Genomic DNA, 23,433 nt, shown 5'->3' on the forward strand with positions numbered 1-23,433 from the left:
AAATGGACGAGCCCAATAACAATTAGGATTATATTTTTAGTGGGGTTCTACCCAACAGAAGGTACCCATTAACAATGCCTCAACACGTCTGCAAATCACCAAGATGTCCGCTAAACCAAATATCCCAGAGATCCCTCCTCAAAGATGATGAAACCCAGACATCAGGCAGTTGAAGCCTCAGTGATTTTCCTGACAGCCTTATTCTTACACTAAAAATCTTCTCTTGGTAACCAACAGTAGCAACTGCCTTACAGATTTCTTTTTTTCATATTTTTTTTCTTTCTGTTGACTTGGCCCAAGAGACAGACACTAATGATAATTCGAAGACCTCATTTAATCCTCTATGCCACCTTTTATCACTTGATTATCATAATCTGTATCACTATTTTTGAAAATCAACTAACGTCACCAAGCCCCAATTTTACCAGTATACAAAAAAAAAAAAAAAGAAAGAAAAGAGGGTGTTGCAACATTCCTTTTTCTAATATGGTTTTCTGTATCCTGTTGGATGCTTTGAAAGGCATATTACTCTTGACTAAACTTTAAGCATTTAAGTACTATGTTTAGTTTATAGTATTAATATTCTTGATATAATAAGTTCAGTATTGACAGTTTGGATGTGTTGAAAAGTACACTGGCATTGGAATTGAAATACCTGGGTTAGTTAAGCTTCTACATTGTCTACAATTGCTAGTTTCTTAACTAGTATGAAGTAAGCTTAAATAAGTAACAATTTATCTGATCTTCATTACCTCATCTATAAATTGAATATAAGAAAATTATGCTAATAAAGGTAGGAGAGTGACTGACACAAACACATTGAAACCTCAGTGGTTAAACACAATGGAATGTCACTTCTTGATGTAACAGTTAAGTGTGGATGTTTAGCTTGCTCTACTTCAATATGTCTCTTGCCTTCAATGACTCCTGACCCCCAAAATCTCCTCACAGTGTCGATTCTAAATTCGTCCAAATAAGATAAAGTTTGCAGGTCCCAAATGGACAGAGTCCAATAACAGTTAGGATTGTATTTCTAGTAGGATTCATATCCACAAGATTGAAAGAGCCTGGGTCCCTGAGTCACTGCATGGAGGACTGCAGTGACTCGGGGATCCAGGCTCTTTTAATCTTGTGTATTGGTCAGCCCCTTCACTGTTTGTTAAGGGCCAGATAGCAAATATTTTAGGTTTCATAGGCCATATGTCACAACTACTCAATTATGCTGTTGTGGTGCAAAGGCAGCCATTGACAATAGTAAACAAATCAGTGTGGCTAGTTTCAGTAAATCTTTATATACAAAAACAGGTGGCAAGCCAGATTTTACCAACTGGCAGTAGTTTTTAGACCCCCCCTGCCTTGGGTTATTGAAGTCATCTTATGGATTCTTTGCAACTAACTGGTTGATGGGGGAAAATCAGAGCATGACGAATGGCAGGAGTTTGTAATGGGCTAAGCTTAAAAATAGCATAGCATGGCCAGGCGCAGTGGCTCACGTCTGTAATCCTAGCACGTTGGGAGGCTGAGGCAGGAGGATTCCTGAGCTCAGGAGTTCAAGACCAGCCTGGGCAACACGGTGAAATCCAGTCTCTACTAAAATACAAAAAATTAGCTGGGCGTGGCAGCGTGCACCTGTGATCCCAGCAATTCAGGAGGCTGAGACAGGAGAATCATTGGAACTCTGGAGGCAGAGATTGCAGTGAACCAAGATCATGGCACTGCACTCTAGCCTGGGTGACAGAGTGAGACTCCGTCTCAAAAAAAAAAAAAAATAGCATAGCATATTTCACTTCTGCCCATTCCATTGGCCAGAACATGGGCACACCTAACTTCAAGGAAACCTGGGAAATAGCTTGTGTTTGCCCAAAAGGAAAAAAAATCAATTTTGTGAATTAATAACATTCTCTACCATAAACACTTTCTTCAATGGTTGTGGAGAGGGTCATATGAGATGATGAGTATGCAAAACTACTTTGTAAACTATAATCTTCTATGCAAATGTAGAATGCTATTTTTACTATAATTACTATATGCAATCTATGAATAACTTACCACCAGGGAGGGATAGCCTCTTTAGAAAGAAGAGAGCTTATGGGTATAAAAGGCACTTAAAATTTTTAGATCAAGCAGAATATGCATATTAAACCCTCCAAGCCAAAGAATCATGACCCTTTCCTCTAACTTGCATGCCTTGAAATGCCCTGAAATTTCCTCTTCCTCCATGGTAAAGACAGTTTTGTATGCATAGAGGCAATTACTGCAGCACTTTTTTGGTTATCTCTATAGTCAGATTATTTACTGTAAAACTGAGGTTCAATTATAATACCCTTCATTGCCAGAAACAATAAGTTGAAAATATAAAATTGAAGCTATCCATAGTATTAATTAATTAACTAGAAATCCATGCTTAATATTCTCCAAGAGTAAAGCTCTGTGCTGGGGAGATAGGACACATCGGAAAGCATATAAGCTAAGATAAAAACAGTTCTCAATGTGATCCCTTCAATCAGATTATGAAGGTCTCACTTCTAAACCATTTAATGTTTGAGATCAGGTCATGGTTTGTTTTTTTTTTTATCAACAGCCTTTTTCACAGAGTAGCACGAGCAGCACAACTATTTCACTAATTTTAAAGGGTTTCTCATTTGTTTGTTTTCTTTGAATGGTAGAATTAATCATGGAGAAAGTGAAAATGCCAAAGAGTAGAATGAATTTTTATAAGATAGGGGGATGAAATATGGATGATTCATTTATTTACCTAATTTTTAGCAAATTGACAAATTGAAGGGACTTCCTATGAGGCAATTAGCCATCCATCATTGGTTGTTTTGAACAAAGCAAGCAAATCAGACATTTGAAGGGATTTGTAGAGTGTGGGAGGTGGAGTGTAGATGGCTATGTTGACAAATAGGGACAATGGTGCCTTACTAGAAGTGGTGACCTGGTTAGGTACCTATGTCTCTATGACATGTAATCTCTTCACTTCTAAATAGCTAGTGCTCAATGGATAGGTGTGCACAAGCTCTAGTTTGCTCAAGAAAGTCCCAGTTTGCACTTGTTCCCCAGCATAACTATTAATAGTGTCCTCATGCACCCTCCAGAGTGCCCCAGTTTGGAATGATTCATTATGTGGACATGCTGTCCATGGATATGTGTTCATGGCTTGATGTGCAGAACGTGTGAGATGGCACTCAAGCAGCCTCTTACTAGCCACACTCAAGAGGCTTGAAACCTGAAATGCCCAAAGAACTAAGCATAGAGAAAGCAACAGGATCCATGGGCCCATAAGTGAAGGACTGGTTGTAGCCATTTCTCTCCCATAAGCCTGGTGAGAAAACTCCACAGCAGAGAGAAAATGGCCAATAAGCACTGATTTGTGAGCTGCCACTGCTAGAAAGAAGAGGTTATTTGAGAATCTGTATAAGCCTTAGCTACCATTGCAAAAAAAAACCTGGACTTTTGCACATAAAATAACTTCTCAAAGTTTATAAAGTTCCAGAGTTCCTATTTCTCTTTCAATGTCTCTAACCATCAACTAAATCATTTCCTTATATTAGCCTAGGGTGATTTTTTTTTTTGGTATTTGTTCATTGTCTCCTGATTGATTCTGAACTTTATTAATCATAATGATAAAATTTCAAATGGCAGGAGTTCAGAGGGAGCTTAGACAACATCCAATCCCACACTCCTCAAGGTGTAATACACAGAGAGAATGAATGGCTTCCTCCAAAGCATTGGCCTTTGGAAGCCTAGGATAGCTCTATTCCAGTCTCTGACTCTTTACCAGTATTCCTACCTCCTCTATCCAAGTCATCACAGACACCCCTGCCTGCTTCCTCGTGGTCATCAGTTCCTGCATTTTTAGGTAGCATTGACACTGGAGAGGTGTTCTTCTCTCCAGGAGATTTGGGAAAGTGGAAATGAGCTTAGCATTTGGCCAGAGAAAGATGACTCTTCACCTAAGCCATTATTTTTAATTTTATGGATAATGAGAAAATTCTTGGGTTTTTTTTTGCTTTTGTTAAGGCAGCATTTATTCATTAGTCAAAAGCAAATGAAATGCTTCCCTTTCTCTTAAACTCTCTCAGAACTCAACCTTTTCCTGGGTTGGCCAGAAAAAACCTCTCTAAACTCCAAAATGATCTTTCCATTTGTTCCTTGTCGTGTCCCCACAAGCTGACCTAGTATCTACTGCTGAAGGTGCTCTCTCTATATATATTTGTAAATTAATAAGTTAATGAAGGAATGAACACATTCACCAAGGTAACATAGAGCCAAAAGATAGGAGTGTGTTGGGCACTATACAGCCATATTTGTCCTGCCATAGATTATGCCTCATTGTTGCCAAGACTCCTACTGAGTTGAGGAATCACTAGAATACAGGTGCCTAGAAAGACGCAGAGCTGCCTAAGAAATAGAGCTAAGCTAAGACAAATAGGAGAGACATATGCAGAAAACTCAATAGTACTACAAAGAAAAGAGATCCCTTCCTAGGGGAGAATATTAGCATTGCAGAAAAACAGTGAAAAGACATAAGAGGTAAATTGTTTATTGAGGAGGATGGTAGCAATTGGGGTATATAAAAAGGTGAGAATGAAGGCTGTCGCAGGCAACAGAAATATTAACTCAGCCTAGCTCAAATAATAAGATGCTATATTTTCTGACATAACTGGTAGTCCCGGGCAGGTAGGCCTCTGGGTTGAATGATTCGGTGACTCAAAATGTTATCAGACGTCCAAGTTGCTTCCCTTGGCTCTACAGAGTTCTCAGAACCAATATGACCTCTGAATGACAGCATGATGACTAAAGCAAGTGTCACATCCAGATAATAATGCCCACAGGAAGAGGAGAGGCAATCACTCCCCATGGCACACTCTCTATTTTATTTATGTATGTGTTGTTCATTTATCTTTGAAGAATGCATGTTCTTTATTACTATTAATGAGGCTTATAATCCCCTGACTATAGTTTTCTCTCGGAACCTAAGCAAACATAATTCTTAGAGCAAGAATTTGCACCTTTCTTTTGCCAGCAAAGAAACTTTTCCAAGGAGTTCTCAGAATCTTTCCCCTCACATCTCACTGACCAAAATTGGATCCCATGACTATTCCTATCACGTTACTCACAAGACAAATGGAAATCTCCCTGCTACCCTTGTAGGGTTGTAATCAGCTTCTGCTGAGGCATATGGCTGCGTGGAGAGGGATAAATACCTAAAAAATAAAAATAAATTTTAGAAAATTTGCTAGGATGGAGGAAGAAGAGGAAGCCACTGTGTGAGCAACCAGAATGAGAGTGTCAATGAAAAATTAGCAACCTAGGTTAGGTCTGGAACATGTGAAGATTGTAGTAATCCTAAGAAAAATATCTTAAATGAGCATAAAGTTTATAAACCCTTCCAATTTTCTGAAGCAGATAAATACTATTATCCCATTTTTACTGATAAATAATTCAAGATTCAACTGACTGACCTACAGAGTGTAATAGTTAATAAGTGGCCACTGTACGTGAGAAGTCAAACATTTAGTTGGTAAACATTCATCTGACTCCCTGAAATAAAAATTCCAAGTTAGAGAGTTGTAGAAGGAAAGTTCCAAGCAAATGGCGAACACCATCTGAAGCTGTAAGTTAAATAAATTTCACTTCTAACCACGTTATTTTTGGTACATCATTTATTCTTTTGTTTATTTATTCATTTATTCAATAGGTTGTTACATGCAAGACAAATTGTCCAGAGCCTGGGACTAAAGAGGTGAAAAATTATTTCACCTATGCCTGCATCCCTGAGTTCACAATACACCAAGCAAGATTCAAAGGTAAGCACTGACCACATTTCCTAATTTGAACATGTTATCTATTAGAAAACATGTAAATAACATTGAGGGAGGGGAAGCAGAGCAAAGAAATGTAACATTCAATGTACACATTGACTGTAAAGTATTATATATTTTCCATGTATATGTAATACATATACATTGCAGAATTGTTCTAACCTAGAGGCAAAAAACTATCAGAAGAGGAGAGGTCTGGCAACCACAGCACAGCTGAAGTGTTGTAACAGTGTACACACAAAACGCTTTGTGGAAGCACAACACGAGTGAACAATCCACTCCCAAACGAGGACGTGGGGGATGATGTGATAGAGGTGGCACTTGAAATACGGGCAGTAAAAAATGAGTTGGTGCTTTCTAGATAGAGACAGTACATTCCAGGAAGAAAAAACAACACAACTAAGACATATGGACAGGAAGCAACCATGAATCATCAATTAATTGTGGCTTTAGACCAGAACCTTTCTTATGGATGGGAAGAGAGAAATGGGGGTGGGAGGCTGATGGAGGGAAGGAAGGGGGGGGAGAGAGAGAGAGACAGAAAGAAAGAGAGAGAGAGAGAGAGAGATAAGCTGGGTAAACATCCAATCTAGTTCTCCCCCTCATGAGATATTCAGCTTCCCAATTACTTATTGAGTCACTTGGGCCAAAACCCTCAGGATGTGAGTCCTGGGCCCACCACTCTTTGGCCTGGTTGTGTCACTAAACTTTTCCAAGCTTCATTCTCTGTACAAGCAGCAGGGTACCCATGCCTACCTCCTAGGAAGAGCTCTCAAGATACATGATGTTGCTTATGAAGAACAGAGCTCAGTGCTTGGCACATGGTAAGCATCCAATAAATGGTAACAAGCTAATAAAAAGAGAAGGACTCTATTCTTCAGTCTTGATACTTAAAGAAGCATCCCTCTCAGGTGCCAAACACACCCCTTCAGGTGAACGAGGTGGCAGACTGCAACCCTGATGGTAGAGACATTCCAGTGGACCTCACTTCTGCAGTCACTCCTGAAAAGAAGGCGGGGATGAACCTGGGAAAGAGTTGAGTGGAGCTGACAGACGGAGAGGAAGAGAAATACATGCAGCACTGCCCGGTGATTCCTGGGTGCTGGTGAGAGAATGTACCCTGAGGTGTGGTCAATTTCAAAATGAGGACACTAGCATCCACTTTTTATTTGAAGATGTCTGCAAATGAGAGGCTCACAAATTAGCCCCCCTCAGTGGGCTATGAGGGACCCAGATTGAAGTCTGTCTCACTGACAGAGGGGCATCCGTCCCATTCCCTGTGCTCCGGAGACACTGAAGGCCACTTGGTATATCTCTGGACCCCTGAAGGGGGAAGCATAGAAAGTAGGGGGACATAGTCCTGGCACGCCACTCTGAACATCAGCCCAGAAGGGAAGCATTGAGGGCTGGCAGAGCCCAAAGGAAGAAGTGACAGCTCCCTCACCAGAAAGCAGAAGTAATGCTGAATGCTACTGGGGTATCGCTGGGAATGGGGGGCCTACGTGCACCACATCATCCAGGACCGCTGTTCCAGCTGAGAGCCCTGACATTAAGCCAGCCAGCCAGAGGTGTGGATGCCTCCCAGGGCCCTGCCAGCTCCCAGGTCTCATTGCACCCCAGCCTTGAACAATGGTGACAGTGGGGACCAACGCAGTGATGATGTGAAATTAGGAGCCGGTAGAAACTCAGATGCAGTGGACTGAATTCTTGCGTCCTCCCAAAATGCAAACATTAAAATCCTAACCTCCAAGGCGATGGTAATAGGAACTGGGGCCTTTGGAAGGCCATTAGGTCGTGAGGGCAGAGCCTTCACCAGTGGGATTAGTGCCCTTAGAAAAGTGACCCCAGAGAGTTCCCTTGCTCCTTCTGCCATATGAGTCTACAAAACAAAAAGGCAAGAACAGGAAGCAGGTGCTCCCCAGACACTGAATCTGCTAACGTCTTGATCTTGGACATCCAGCCTCCAGAGCTATAAAAATAAGCACTCAGTTTATGGTATTTTGTCATAGCACCACGGATGGACTGAAACACTAGGAAAGGAATTACATATGCAAACCTTCTCCCCATTAACCCAGATGCCATCCTGAAGAGGAAGAAGAGAAGGAAGAGTAGAGCCTTGAATCTCACTGAATATCAAACCAAAAGACACTAAGCTTTAAACCATTTGAACTTTGTAGCTCAAGATTCTGTTTCCTGGCACAGGGGACAATGGAAGGGCTCATAAGCTAAGATGAGTTCAATCACAGAATACACAAGTGTTGTACACTGTAGTTGTTCCCAGTGGATGAGGACATTAGAGCAGTAACACTTAACATTTATTGAACCCTTGGTTTTGCTAGGCATTAAGTACTTACATGACTTACCAAATTTAATCTTCCTGTTATTCCTGTTTCACAGATGAAGAAACTGAAGTAGAGTGGTGAGGAGCTGCATGATTCAAATCTCATGTTCTTACTCTCTGCAGTAAGAGCAGAGGTGATAGTTAAAGGAGGAGGAGAGTAACAAGCTCATTCATTCTGTTTCTTGAATGGAGCAGCAAAGGTCACCGTGATGAGAGGTGGGTACAAATATCGCCTAATACCCATGAAACACAATCCAGTAAAACCATGCCTTTCCCCAGTCCATGGGGTCTGCCCTTCTAGGTCAGATGAGAAGAAAAGTGATGTTCCCAGGTGAACTCGTGACAGGTTTGAACAATGCCTGTCTGTCCCCATTTTTGGTGATAGACTCTCCTTTCTCTATGATTTGGATCCCAGCTTCCAGGCTTCCCAGCTATGTAATCTTGCAACTGTATAAACCTGAGTAACTTCACTTCCCCACGCCTCAATTTCCCTATGTGTACAAGAGGACTCACAATGCCAACGTTTCAGGATTGTAATAAGGACTGGACAGAGCACTTCACATCTGGCACAAGGTAGGTTGTTATTTTCAGCATCCTAAGAGCCTCACCCTCTCAAATACCAGTTCGGTGAGAAAGCAAAATTTCTCTCTCCAATACATAAAAGGAATAGGCAAGAACTTAAATGTGTTCGCCTCCCAGGGCATTTTACTAGCAGCATCTCGAAAATCAAACCACCTTTAACAACTACAAAGGCATCAATTTCTAATAGAAAAATATAAAATTCCCTGTACAATGAGTTATTATTCCAATTAAGATACTCTGTGGGCCAAGCCGGGCGCGGTGGCTCACGCCTGTAATCCCAGCACTTTGGGAGGCCGAGGCGGGCGGATCACGAGGTCAGGAGATCGAGACCATCCTGGCTAACACAGTGAAACCCCATCTCTACTAAAAATACGAAAATTAGCCGGGCGTAGTAGCGGACACCTGTAGTCCCAGTAGTCCCAGCTACTCGGGAGGCTGAGGCAGGAGAATGGTGCGAACCTGGGAGGTGGAGCCTGCAGTCAGCCAAGATCAGGCCACTGCACTCCAGCCTGGGCGACAGAGCGAGACTCCGTCTCAAAAAAAAAAAAGATACTCTGTGGGCCAAATTATTTTTCTAAAACAATGAAAACAGTTTTTAAGTTTTCATTTATTTCCACTCTATCTCCTTGTAGAAAGAATTCAAGATTGCAAAGAAACAAAGACAACATAAATTTTGAGATCAATAAAAAAAAAAAAAAGAAACAGAAAATTGGAAATCAAGAGAGAAAATGGAGTCAACTTGCTCTTAAAAGCAATCACCCAGAGTGACAGATCCTAAATGTCAACTCTGGATCTGAGCACCTTATGAGCTAAGGAAATAGTATTTGTATTGTTTCTAGAAATATATACTTTTAAAGCATTTTCATATACGGTTTTTATTTGTTCCTGACAGCAATCAATGAGGAATTCTCATTTTCGAGATAAGAAAACTAAAACCCTGAATATGAAACCATCTTTTTTGATCCCACTGCTATTGGCAGAGACTCAGGGGTCCTAAATCTTTGTTCAATGCCTTCTGTTACTTCATGACGCCCTATTTAATAAGGGGTAGAATCTGGAAGCAGGAAATGGTTTCAGAGGTTACCTAGTCCATTTTTTAGAGAGCTGGTTTCAATAATACATGCGTGTTGATATTCATGTAAACAGGATCAAATTTCATAAAATAACATTAAAATGTATTATGACCAGAAGTACATGCTTGACTACACGTCTGGCTACTTTCCTTCAGGTTTGAGGTAGGCCTGTTTATGACACAGAAATTACAGGAAGGTCAAATTATGGAAATGACCCCGGTCACTTTTGTTTTCTCTTTTAGGGCATCAAGGGTCTAACCAGATTCATGTTATCCTCACTGATGAGTCATGAGTTCGGCATTTTTTTTGAAGACTCTCCATGGTTAAATAATGCTTAGCAACATCGTCTTCCTGAAGCAGTTCTTTTCTAGTCATGATTAGCCTTTTCTAATGATTCTGCTCAGCTAGGGTTTTTAGTGTTTTTTAATTGCATATTTTATGATATTTTAATTTTATGTTTATTCATTATTAATCATCTTTATTATATTTTAATTGTCAATGCAGCATCCTAAGCAGGGAGAGGGAGCACTTCACAAATAAGAATATTAATTCATATGCCTTAAAATAATAATTTGGATTTTAATAAAATTATTTCCCTTAATAGGTCTCTGTGGAATGTAAAACCCCTGCCCTTTAATAAACTAATGAAATATGAGGTGAATATCATTAGGCACTGTGCTTACTTCTAACTAAAAAATTTTAAGCAACAATAGAAAATCTTCAAAATATTTACCTAAAGGCAAGCTGCCTATTCCCTCTCAAAAGCATTCTAGGAGTTGCACACAGGGATAAAAATCTAAGCACATTCTCTCTCATGCCTGCGTCTGTCAGGAGGATGAGCAAATCAGCACTTCCCATCCCACTGTGGTCTCCAAAACCACTCTCTACCTGACACACCCCAGTAACAGGAAGGGGTTATCTGTCAGCACACAACTCCACAAAACATCCTGAGTTTCAGGGCCATTCAAGGTGCACACCCATAAGTCATCATAGTGCCCATTGGCGACACTGGCTACCACCCAAGGATACCATAGCACTCTAGAAAAATCAGGTAAGCCTGGTAGCTTCTCTGCCCATGGAAGGGTCTGCAGGTTCAGTACTATGAATGGGGGAGTTGAAGGGAAGGGAGAGGAAGCAACTTTTGCAATGTTTCACAGCTACCATAGAGATCCGCATGGAGAAACACGGGAGGTTGAGCCTGTCTGGCCCCTCATTAAACACAGACTGTGCTAGTTTCTCTAACAAATGAGTGAGCCAAGGAGAGGGGCTGGGGAAGAGACACCTTGGGACTTAGAAAAACAGAATCAGAAAGCCTAGTGTTGGCAGGTATATCTAAACAGTTTCTACCTGAAAGTGCCCAAGAACCATTTTCTGTTTTTCTACCTTGTACGCTATGTCCCTGATTTCACACTGTCTCTCCACCTTCCTGACTCCTGGGTTCGCACTTCTGATCCCCACAGCTTCAGGCCGACTCCCTGGCTTTCAATCTCCTCATCCCTCCAGTAGACAATTATGGGGATGATACCCCTGACACCTGCACCCCATCAAGGGCAGTTCCTCACCCTACTTTAGTCCAATCAGATCAGAGAGGAATCAGTCTTTAGGCAAAAGAGTGTGAAGAAACTCTTGGATTCCCCATTGAGTTCTTCTACTTCTCTATTATGAACACAGGAAAGAAGTTGTGTGTGTACTTTTAAGGGAATTTACTTTTCTGTATTGCTGCCAAGGCTTAATTCTTGGCAGCAATACAAAATGTTAATGTTAATTCCATTCATTGATGTATAGCTTTCTTGTCACAAAAATTTTAATAATCTGCTCTCATTTTGTAATCAGCAGCAGTAATTTGGGGTGCTGGTGTGTCTTCTTCTGGGAAGAGGATACTACAGCCATTTGAAATTAACCTAATATTAACATAATATCCCAACATGATTTTAAAATAGTGTTATTATAATGGGCATATATGTTACTGGTAGGGTTTTAATATGCTCCTGTAAGTCTCATTAATTTTCTAAATGCAAAATCTATTTTAAAAGACCCTTAATAGAAAAGAAATACAAAAGTCACTAACCTTCCAATGTAGGTGGAGGTTTTTTGGTGTTTTGTTTAGCTTAGTTTTTTTTTTAATTAACTGTTAAAACAATTTCTTTCACATTACTTGAATATTATCCTTTGGGGTCTCAGAACAAACCAATTTACTTCAATAGAATCACTGCCATCATTCTCTTTACAAGGCCAAAGTTTATTGGAGCATGATTACTAAAAACAGCTATCCAGTAAAAAAGAAAAATGACTTCCATGAACTCTCAATTAATGTTATATCGTATACCCCCCACTTCTTACACACACACTCACTCATTCACACTCACACACACTCACTCCTTGCAATGTAATTGCAGCTCTTGACATTTTTAGAAAAGCATTTAGTAACTGATTATGAGAATGGGTCTGTCTCACTCTCTAAATAACCCATTAAAATTTCACTGTGAAACCTTCTATTACAACATCCAACCTCTGGGGTGTCATGAAACCCAGCCCAAGGAGAACAACAGAACTGTAACATGTTGAGACTAGAAGAAACTTTTCAGGTCCCTTAGCTCCAAGTTCTCACTTTACCAATCAAGAAGCAAAGTCTAATGAAAGATGCCAGAATCACAAAGACCATTGCAGCCCTGTTAGCAATAGCAGAACCCACTTCAAAGAGCAGCGGGTAAATATAAGAAGTAATTTTTTTTTTCTTTTTGAGAAGGAATCTCACTCTGTCACCCAAGCTGGAGTGCAGTGGCACAATCTCAGCTCACTGAAACCTCCGCCTCCAGGGTTCAAGCAATTCTCATGCCTCAGCCTCCCAAGTGGCTGGGACCACAGGCATGTACCACCATGCCCGGCTAATTCTTGTATTTTTATTAGAGATGGAGTTTCATCATGCTGGCCAGGCTGGTCTCGAACTCCTGACCTCAAGTGATCCACCCACCTCAGCCTCCCAAAGTGCTGGGATTACAAGCTTGAACCACCACACCCGGCCATAAAATTCTCTTTAGTCAGGCAGCAGGAAGGACAATTCCTGAACACATAAAGCTAATTTCTTTTTCTTTCCATCATTAACTCTCAGAGGAAACTGGTAAATCAAAATGTCTTTACAAGTGAGAGGAACAGACAGGGATGACAGCAACATAAAGCTTGAATTCTGAGAATTACGCTATAAAACCAACACAATTTAAACGATGTTAAATATGCAGAAGAGGCTAGGCACAATGGCTCATGCCTGTACTCCAAGCACTTTGGGAGGCCAAGGGGGGCGGATCACCTGAGGTCAGGAGTTTGAGGCCAATCTGGCCAACATGGTGAAACCCCATCTCTGCTAAAAATACAAAAATTAGCTAGGCGTGGTGGCGGGCGCCTGTAATCCCAGCTACTCAAGAGGCTGAGGCAGGAGAATCACTTAAACTTGGGAGGTGGAGGTTGCAGTGAGCCGAGAGCATGCCATTGCACTCCAGCCTGGGCAACAAGAGTGAAACTCCATTACAAATATGTATATATATATGCAGAAGATGCCTTAGGGACAAAATGATTTGGAGTAAACAACCAAGATTTTCAAAACGGATCCTCTAGAATAAAAGGTACTAGCTTATCTAAAAAATGAGTGTGCCAAGGATAAGGGATGGGAAAAAGACACCCTGAGACTTTGGAAAACAGAATCAGAGAGCCTAGCATTGGCAGATTAGTGGGGCCCTAGTTCATGACCTTGAGCCCTCCAATCCCTGGGTGTCCCTCCTGTGAAAACACCCTGGGCTATCAGCCATTGTTATTAAACATTTATGTCCTAAGACTATCTCCCTTTGTTCTACCTCTGTGCTCACCAGAGAAGCTTCTCATTTCAAAATCACTTCCAGAATAGATTTTCCAGCATTGTAGTCCAGTTATATAGGTAGTTAAACTTATCTTGGTCAATTACTTAAATTGGCATTCAAGTTGATACTTTCTTGCTTGTAGGTTTGCCTCTTGTAAGTTAGTTTATTTGAATCTAGCTTATAGAAACAACTGGAAAAAATAAAGTTATAACTGAACAGTTGAGACCTGAAACTGCCTAAGAACCATTTTCTATTTTTCAACCTTGTATGCTATGCCTCTCCCTCGGGATCATGGATTTCCGGATTTCCCACTGTCCATCCACTTTCCCCATGCCTGGGTTCCCACTTCTGATCCCCACAGCTTCAGGCTGACTCCCTGACTTTCAGTCTCCTTACCCCTCCAGTAGGCAATTATATATATCCTTAACATCTGCCCCCCATACAGGGCAGTTTCTCCCCTTACTTTAATCTACTCAGATGATGGAGGACTCAGCCTTCAAGCAAAAGAGTGTGAAGGTAACAAATTAGAATGAGACCCTAATGCCTTTATTTTTCTTCATCACCACTCTCTTCCCCAGACTCAGTCAGAATATATTTTTTTCTCAATCCCAGAGAGACACCTTCTGACTTTAATCCCTAAAACCCACCAGCAGCCTTCCTGTTATTCTTAATGAGAAGGGTTCCTGGATTCTGTATCATCTATGGGTTTGGGAACCAGAAAGTCTGGGTGACAGGTTAAAAGCCTTTTATTAAACACTCAGGATCCCCTACGAAAGTCATCTTGGACAGCTCCATAGAGCTTGAGAGCCAGAAAGGACCTCAGAGATCAACTAATGTGACCCCATCTATTCCATTATGACTCAATTTATATAGCAAGACTTCTCCAAAGACACATATATTAGAAATGAAACTTAATAAATGATTCTGACCCTGAAATTTAGGTCTTTTTTTATCCCACCAGGAATCTCCTTTAAGTCTTAATTTTAATAGCAGCCAAAAAAAAAAAAAATGGGGTGTTGAACATAAAGGAACACTTACAAATGAATGTTTAAAATACAACAACCTCATCAAGCCTTCCAATATAAGTTTCTTTTCCATATTTCACCTGAAGTTGTGGTGGGAAGGAACTATTAAGGCAATGATATGGTTTGGTTTATCCAAATCTTATCTTGAATTGTAGCTCCCACAATTCCCAGGTATTGTGGGAGGGACCCAGTGGGAGATAATTGAATCATGGGGCCAGTTTCCCCCATACTGTTCTCATGGTAGTGAATAAGTCTCATGAGATCTTATGAGTTTTCCATTTGGCTTGGCTCTCATTCTCTCTCTTTGCCTGCTGCCATGTAAGATGTGCCTTTTGCCTTCTGCCATGATTGTGAGGCCTCTCCAGCTATGTGGAACTCTGAGTCCATTAAGCCTCTTTTTCTTTATAAATTACCCAGTCTCAGGTATGTCTTTATCAGCAGCATAAAGCAGACTAACACAGCAACTTTAATTTTCAGCAAGTTCTGCTAGCATTGCTCAGCTGGTAAAAGGTAAGACTGTGTCTGCCACCACAGGAAAAACATCCTGCATGAGAATGAAGCCAACACAGAAGGTGGATCAGAAAGCGGGAGATGTTAATAGCATTCTGACAATGTCTTTGGGACATCTGGAGACAGGTAAGTCTGAAGCTAGGTCTGGAAGTACACCTGAATATTTCAGTTATATGAGGTAAAGAACAAAAATCTCATTTTTACTTAAAGTAGTTTAAGTGATAGCTCTCTCACCAGAAAAAGACCTGATGCAATGATGAAGTCTTCATGCTGTCTGAGGGCAAGCAAGAGTCAATGTGAAGTTCAGCAGTGAGGTCTGCACAGTATAGCATAAAAAAAGTGGGCTGCCATTCCAGGAGGTGCCAAGCTGGGCCTTCGATTTGGAAAGGAAGCGAGTGTCTTTTCTATGTTTTTGTGTTCTAATGTGTAAAACAGAGACAGTACCTCCTTTGGAGAGCTATGGTGAGGACCAAATAAGCTTACAAGTACAAAATGCTTTGATCAGTGCCTGGTACTATAATATGTATTTAATCATACGTGCTTTGATATTAGACACTAATTAGAAAGTGAACATTAAAATGTAATTTATGGCCTTAAAATGCACATGTCACTTGGACCACGCTCTTGATTGCTCAGAGACCTCATTACTTTGGGACAAGCACAGCAGGGAATCTGGGGGAGCCCTAGATAGTGGGGATGGATCAAAGGAGTCACTTTCTCTGCTCTGAGAATTATATAATGGGATCCGAGTTACCTTGCTGTGTGACAGCCTCATTAATATGTGTGTCTTTGTATACATTTTAGCTTACCTTTTTAGATTCTAGAAAAAGCCAAGATGTTATTTTATGCCTTGGCAGCTACAGCTGTAATACTGACCACTGAGTTCTTAAATTCATGGTGCAAAATGATGGTGACCTGTCACCCTTATCATTTATAGCACAATGATTTTGCCAAGCCTTTAGCTTCTGAGGAAGTTCCTTGCCCATCTCTTCCTCAGGCACAGCACAAGTCAGAACAATCTAGTAACAAACTTCTCCCCTTCAAAAACCATTCACTTGTGGCAAAGCACTTGCAGGATTTTTTTTCGAACTCTTCCTCCCCCTTCCTTGTTTGTGATGTGAATAGACCTTGCAGCTAATTATCAACGTGAATAATAGATGATGCTGAGCCCAAGAAATAAGTCAAAGGTTCCAAAAAGTTTTATCCCCAGTTTCACACACAGGTGTTCTTGCAGACAAGCATTCCATTTTAAACATGTCAGCACATTTGGGGATAGAAACTTTTTGGTCCTAGCCATCTCACAGTTGGCTCATTAATGAACATTGTGTGCAATCAATAAGTTACCGACTGAGAGACTAAGAGTTTCTTATCTCTGCCTTTGCATGTTCGAGGGTCTCAGAAATATTGATGAAACTGCATTCTGTTCTCTCTCTCTCTCTTTCTCTCCCTCCCTCCCTCCCTGCCCTATATGTCACAATAATAGTTAGAACAGAGAAGAGCTTTGCCAATGTGTAATTCTTTCTAAGCCCAAAATGTGTCTTTTGGTCACCTTGCCTTTCCCTGTCACTTCACCATCAAGTAAAGGTTCCCACTTAAATAACAGGCCTTTTTAATAATAGGTTGGGGCTTTGCAGCAATTTCAAGATTTGGGGTAAGATGTCTGACATTACAAGACATGATAAATGTCTAGTTAAGGAAGCAGTTCGAAGTTCCACAGAGGCAATGGATTGGGTTGAAACAATGGACATTCTTTATGACAACGTTTGTGCTAAGTGAAAATGGTGATGCTCACTTTTTTTGGCAAGCTTTTGGGGTATCCAATTTTTTACAATTTTTCTCATTAATGATTGCAGAAGCCATTGTGACAGATAGCATGCTCAGGCTAATGTAGTTGACCAACTGAATCAAACGGGCTGTTGGTGAATTACTATGAGGCCTGCAGGTATGCATGAATAATTTTGGCTGATATCCATAACATCCCTATCTACACTCTTGCTAGTCTTTGTAGCACATAGGCAGAGTGGACATAATTGCCTTCTCTTTGGGCACGCCAGCTAACTGGCACTGCTGATGCAGTCTGCCCAGCGTGTCAAACATCCCCCTCCTCTGAGCATCACAGAGGAAGGAGAAAACCACTGCATTCTGCTGCTTTCTTTAGCAAAAGGAAAAGTCAACAAAGGCACAACTCCTCCTCCCTCTTCCGTATCCCTAGAGAAGCACCTAACAGGCAGAGCTCAATCTCTGGAAGCAAAGAGACCCGAATTTCAGCCCCAACATGATCAGATACTTGCTCTGAGGACTTCAACACATGATTGCAATTGCATGATAAATATTGTCTCATCTGCAAAAATGAATTTAATCAAGACTACCTTTCAAGATTCATGGGAGAATTTTATGTCAAGTGACTGATAGAAAGTAGGAGCTTTGAAAAATAGTAGGTATTGGTAAAAATTTCAGAGAAAGTAAAAGAAAAATTTAAGAAACAGAAGTATTTAAGAAGAAATATGAAATGTTATTATCATAGCAACAAAGTAACAATGCTAATATTGTCACTTATCATACTATGCTGATAAGTGTCATCTGTAGGTAGTTTTATGTGGTTATGAGAAATAGGATTGTCTAAAAATGACTCTGAGGGTTCTCTCAGAATTGGCTGAACAATGAGCTAGTTGGCACTGGGGCTTACTTCTCCCTTCTCCTAGAGAGAACTCCCTATAACTCAGCTGCGAGGAGGTCTGGGGGCCTCCTCAGCTAGTAGGAGATGCTGCAATGAGCCACAGGCCCCAAAATCTCTAGGTGCTGGGCAGCTAGTTTTCCCAGACAACCCCTATAAACAGCAGCACCCAAACAACCCAGAGTACTTGGTGCTCAAGTAGTATATTTGTCTTCTCCCCCAAAGCCACGTGCAATTGACAAGGCCACTTTCTCACCTTAGTACCATAAAGACCATAGTAATGGGAAACATGTTTCCTGCCCTAAAATGGTTTGTCCAGCAGCATATCCTTGCCCCAGACCACCTCTCCTTGGGGATAGTGAGAGATTTCAAGACTGTATATCTTCTTTACTTGCTGATTCTTGTTTTGTAAATTTCCTGAATACAGTTTCTTCCTTAACCTATGCCCTGTGATATTGTGGAAGTTCTGTGGAATCTTTTCAAAACTGTCTGAAATTCCAGAATTGTTTTTCAGTCCATCCTAAAGATCTGTTATTGAGTTCCAGTCATATCATTTATCATTAAATATGTGCAAATTCTTTGTGCAGAGAACTCTACTAACCCCAGGGAGGCAAATAAATTAAACACCATCCCTGCCCTTAAACGGTTTGGCTTTGTCATCGTCACATTGTCATTCTATATCTTTAGTAGAAAGGAAAGTGAATACAATAGATTTTGTAGAACACAACAGAAATTTATTCTTAATGGTCTCTGTGTCATCCATTGGTTGAGAATAAATTATGAACCAGGCACCCTACTGGCCACTTTATAGACGGTGTTTCTCAAAATTCTCAGACTAATCCCCTGGTAAGAGAACTACAGTTCAGAGAGGTTAAATAACTTGCCCGAGGTCACACAGCTAGTGAGTGATGAAGACGAGTTTTGAACTCAGTTCTGCTCTTGTAATAATAACTTATTCTGCTTCTCATACCACTTGAATAGCCAAAGGGAAATACAGAGCAGATGAATTGGGTTGGACTCAACACCAGCACAGTCTATTTTTCTCCAGTCACTAAAACAGTGCCCCAAGGGCCAGCAAGTCTGCATGTGTCTCTGTAAATGGCTCATTTATTTCCAGGAGTGACTTTGTCATTAAGGAGGAAAACAAGCGGACTAGTACCAGACATACAAATCACTTTCCAAAGTATTTGTGTCCACTGATCAGCACTCCTAAGGTTAATATTTAAAGCCCTATCATATTCAAAATGCTTGAAGCATCAGCTGAGTTTTTAAATTGTGAATATAAAGACACATAAAGACAGAGTTTTTGAAGTTATAGCAAAGTCTTAAAAACATGCAAATGAAATAAGCTGATTTTTTTTTTTTTTTTGTAGTTTTGCGTAGTCTTTCAAATAGTTACTGTTTTGGGGGGCCTGAGGCAGTTTCTCTAAAGCAACAAAAAAGGGTGGGGGAATAAGAAGTGAAGAAGTGCTACCAGTGACTTTAATGTGCTTTATAAATTTCATTCCTACTACTGCTATGGCCTGAATGTTTGTGTCCCTCTAAAATTCATATGTTGAAAATCTCCAACATGATGGTATTAAAAGATGAGGACTCAGGGAGGTCATTAAGTCATGAGGGTGGAGCCCTCAGGAATGGGATTAGTGCCGTTATGAAAGAAGCCCCTGGGCCTTGCCCTTTCCACCACATGAGGATATAGTGACAAGTTGCCATCTATGAACCAGAAAGCAGCCCTCATCAAACACCAAATCTGCTGGCACCCTTGATCTTGAACTTCCCAACATCAAGAACTACAAGAAATAAATTTCTGTTGTTTATAAGCCATCTAGTCTATGGTATTCTGCTATAGCAGCAGAACGGACTATGACAACTACCATCAGCAGTAAAGATATAGACCCAAAGGAAGGTAAAATGAAATTCACATTTATTCGTAACCAACCGTGTTGGATACTATTTGGGAATATAATCCATCTTAATTTTCAGATAGTGAACATTTGCATTTATTTTTGGTTTCCATCATCTGAATTACTTCCTATTAGTAATTCAACCCCTAATGAGTCTTGCTGAGAGGTTGTGCCTGCCTTTGTGTTTTAATATTAACACCGCTATATTGGTATATTTCTTCTAAGTCACCAACTTAGGACTTTGAAGTTTAAACCCAAGAGATTCTGGAAAGTATCACCAGAACTTCATCTTTCATCACCCCACAACAAGCAAGGGTAAAGAAGAATGAAAGAAGTTTCTTCCTTCATCACTGAGCAATAGGAAAGCTCAGGAAATTATTTTCTGAATTGGAGGCCGGGTATCACAAGGCTGGGATTTATCACCACCATGACACAGTGAAAGAGCAATGAGAAAAGGTCTTTGCAGAATGGGAGGTTGTCACTTCTGCTGTAGCAAACATCCCTTACCTGTACAGGGAGCTTAGTGGGCCATGCTCAAAGGCAGCTGGAGGCATCCAGGGTTTTGAAGTTCAAGTCATCCTATCCTCCCTTGCTCACATACCTAATAAACAGACTTGGTGGGGAGAGAGCAGCCTAAGTGACATTTTGAGTAATGATGAGGAGTACTTCCCTACTGGCTAGCAGAAAAGACTGTCTCTTGATATAAACAGGTGCTGAGACTTGTGTTTAAATACAGGAAGCATTGCAAAGTTTCATGAAGGCTGTGACAGTTTTCTGCCAGAAGATAGCAGGACCCACTGGTGGTTTAAGCCTAGCCTTGGATCTTCAAGTGAGGGAAAGTTATATCGCATCACTTCCCTTAGACACCTTGAACACAATGGCATGGATATCTTGGTCATCTTCAGAATGTGGGCTTAGAAGTGAGTTCACCATGTTTTAGTCTCTATTCCCCCCCAACTCTTTGTAAGGTATACCTTTTGCCCAATTACCCAGCAATGTATGTGCCTTCGTTTCCTCATCCATAAAATGGGAATAACAATAGCAGCTACCACATAGGTTGCTATAAAGAATAAATGAAATCATTTATTTAATATACCTCAAAAGGAGTGCCCAAAATGTTACCTGTCTGTAAATCTGCAGGTATCCTTTGTCTTCTAGGTAAAGATGAGTTGGCATCATTCCAGTGAATTTTGTACTTGGCCCTCCCGCTTCCACACTCCCAAACATCATGGCATGACCAAGTCATTTCACTTCCAGAAGTGCTCAGAAAAAGCCAACGCGAGATTACAATAAGCTTCACAGGCTTTAGGTAAGGATCAAGTACCAAAAATATCAAAATCACCAAAAATGGCTAAATATTGACAGGGGGGATTTAAAACTTTTCAAAGACAAAAATTGGTCTTCTTGCTGTTTCTTGAGTATGCTGATCCTAGTGTCACCTCAAGACCTTTACCCACACTGTGTCCTGTGTCTGGAACTCTCTTCTGCAAGCTCGCCACATAGTTGGATCCTCCTTGTCACTCAGGTCTCACCCGGGTTAGAGGCCTCCTCCTTAGAAAGGTCTTCCCTGACTATCTTATTTGACCACCACATTTACAAACATACACTAGTCTCTCATTTTGCATTATTTTACGAAGCTCGCTGATTATATATTTCATTCGTTTATTTCTGGTTAACTTGTTCCCACTCCCATCCCACTGGAATGTGAACTCCCTGAAAGCAGGGATTTGTTCATCTATTTCCACAGGAGCTAGAGGAGTAACCGGCACACGGTAGGTGACCCATGGTTATTTACTTAATGAATTAAACAATGAATCCAATCCCATTAACTCCGGTCTGGTGCCAGTTAGCAATGGGGCTGATATCTTCTACTTTTTTCAGTTTCAGGGCTTTAGACTTGTCAGGTTTTGTCAAGGTCGCCCAAGGGCAGTGATTTTCATATTATGCTCCCTGGCACAGCTTTCCAAGGCAGACTGTTCCCAATTACTGATCCACTCAGCCCTCAGGGTGGCTGGGTCTTTGCCTCCAGCTTACAGCAGTGTTGTACTCTGAATTCTACACAAATATTGTTATCACTTGAGGAGCTATGCTCCATGGAGCCAAATGTTTCTAGAAAAAAACAGGAACAAATGGTGTGGTGCAGGGGAGGAACCCAGGGGCCTGACTCCCGGATCCCCAAGCCTTGTTTTAACAGAGCATCTCCAGTTCTTTACAGCTTTACATATTGAATTTCCATAAATTACAACATGCACAAAAACACTCCACAGCAGCTTAAATCAAGATCTGAGGGATTTATGCAGAGACAGGTAATATTCTTAAAAGTACCATTACAGACCCTCCAGACACACAAATATCTATGCTCCAGTGCTTTCATGTCCACCTCAAATTCATGCCTTTGGATTATTTGTTGATGACACACTTTTAAATCACAAATTATCCTGCAGAAGGTAATACCTGAATCCTTGACACCTTAGAGAGAATTCATCCATCAGGCCACTTTCCCGGAGGGTGTCAGGACAGCTGGGGTCCTTGGGAAGTGACAGGGGCCAGAGTGGTAGAACTACAAAATGAACAGAAAAAGCTCCATAGGGGAATAGAGGTGAACCTGAGATCACTGACTTGTCCTAATGCCACCCTGGGTTCATGCAGCCATTGAATAACATTGCACTATGTGCCCCATTCTGTCTGTATACAGACCGCTCAGCCTGAAGCCACTCATGAGCTGGCAGCCAACAGTGCTTCCCACTCGAGCCTTCTCCATGTCTCCTGCCAGTGAAACAGATTTTCAATGGCCTCTGACTGTGGGATATTGTTATCCATTTGGTGGTAAATTTCCAATGCAGGGCAGCATAATGATTCCCATTAATGCTGATATTATTCATGCGGCTAAAATCCACATGCCCCCGTCTAAAACATTCCCCTGTAGAAGTTGCAGCCCTTATCTATTCAGAAATCCTTCATTACAGGTAGGTAATGTGTTTCCTCTGTGCAGAAGTCCGATGCACCGTAATAGCATCCCTCATCGTGCCTTTGAATCCTTTCAAACACAAGGGGATTTTTATGTGTGTGTGTGTTTAATCACGAGGCCCAGACTTCCACTTTTGAGCATCCTGCTGCCAGGGCAGATAACAGGAATCAGTGCTCTCAGGCTTGGTGTTAGGAGATTCTTGTCTCTTGTAAATATATTTCCACATACAACAGTGTTTCTCATCCTGAACACTACTGCCTTTTGCACCAGTTAAGCATTTATTGTGTACAGGTTGGGGGGGAGCTGTCCTGTACATTGTAGGATGTTTAGCAGCATCCCTGGCCTCTGCCCACCAGATGCCAGTAGCACCTCCCCCTAGTTGTGACAATCAAAAACGTCTACAGACATTGTGAAATGTCCCCAAAGGGGCAAAACTGCCCCTGGTTGAAAATCAGGAACATGAAACAACATGACAGGAAAGGAAAGATACCCTTTCATGTCCTAAAGCCCAAAATGTGAAATCCAGTCTACACACATGGATACCAAGCCCTGTGCATTATATATGTTCTCTTAGCCCCACAACAACTTTACAAAATAGCAGTCTTTATTATGTCCATTTTATAGGTAAGGAAACCAAGGAATAGAGAGATTAGGAAAAAGAAAGGATTCATTGTGCCTTT

The sequence above is a fragment of the Nomascus leucogenys genome, chromosome 20 (assembly GCF_006542625.1).
Source record: "Nomascus leucogenys isolate Asia chromosome 20, Asia_NLE_v1, whole genome shotgun sequence".
In the NCBI taxonomy this organism is placed as follows: Eukaryota; Metazoa; Chordata; class Mammalia; order Primates; family Hylobatidae; genus Nomascus; species Nomascus leucogenys.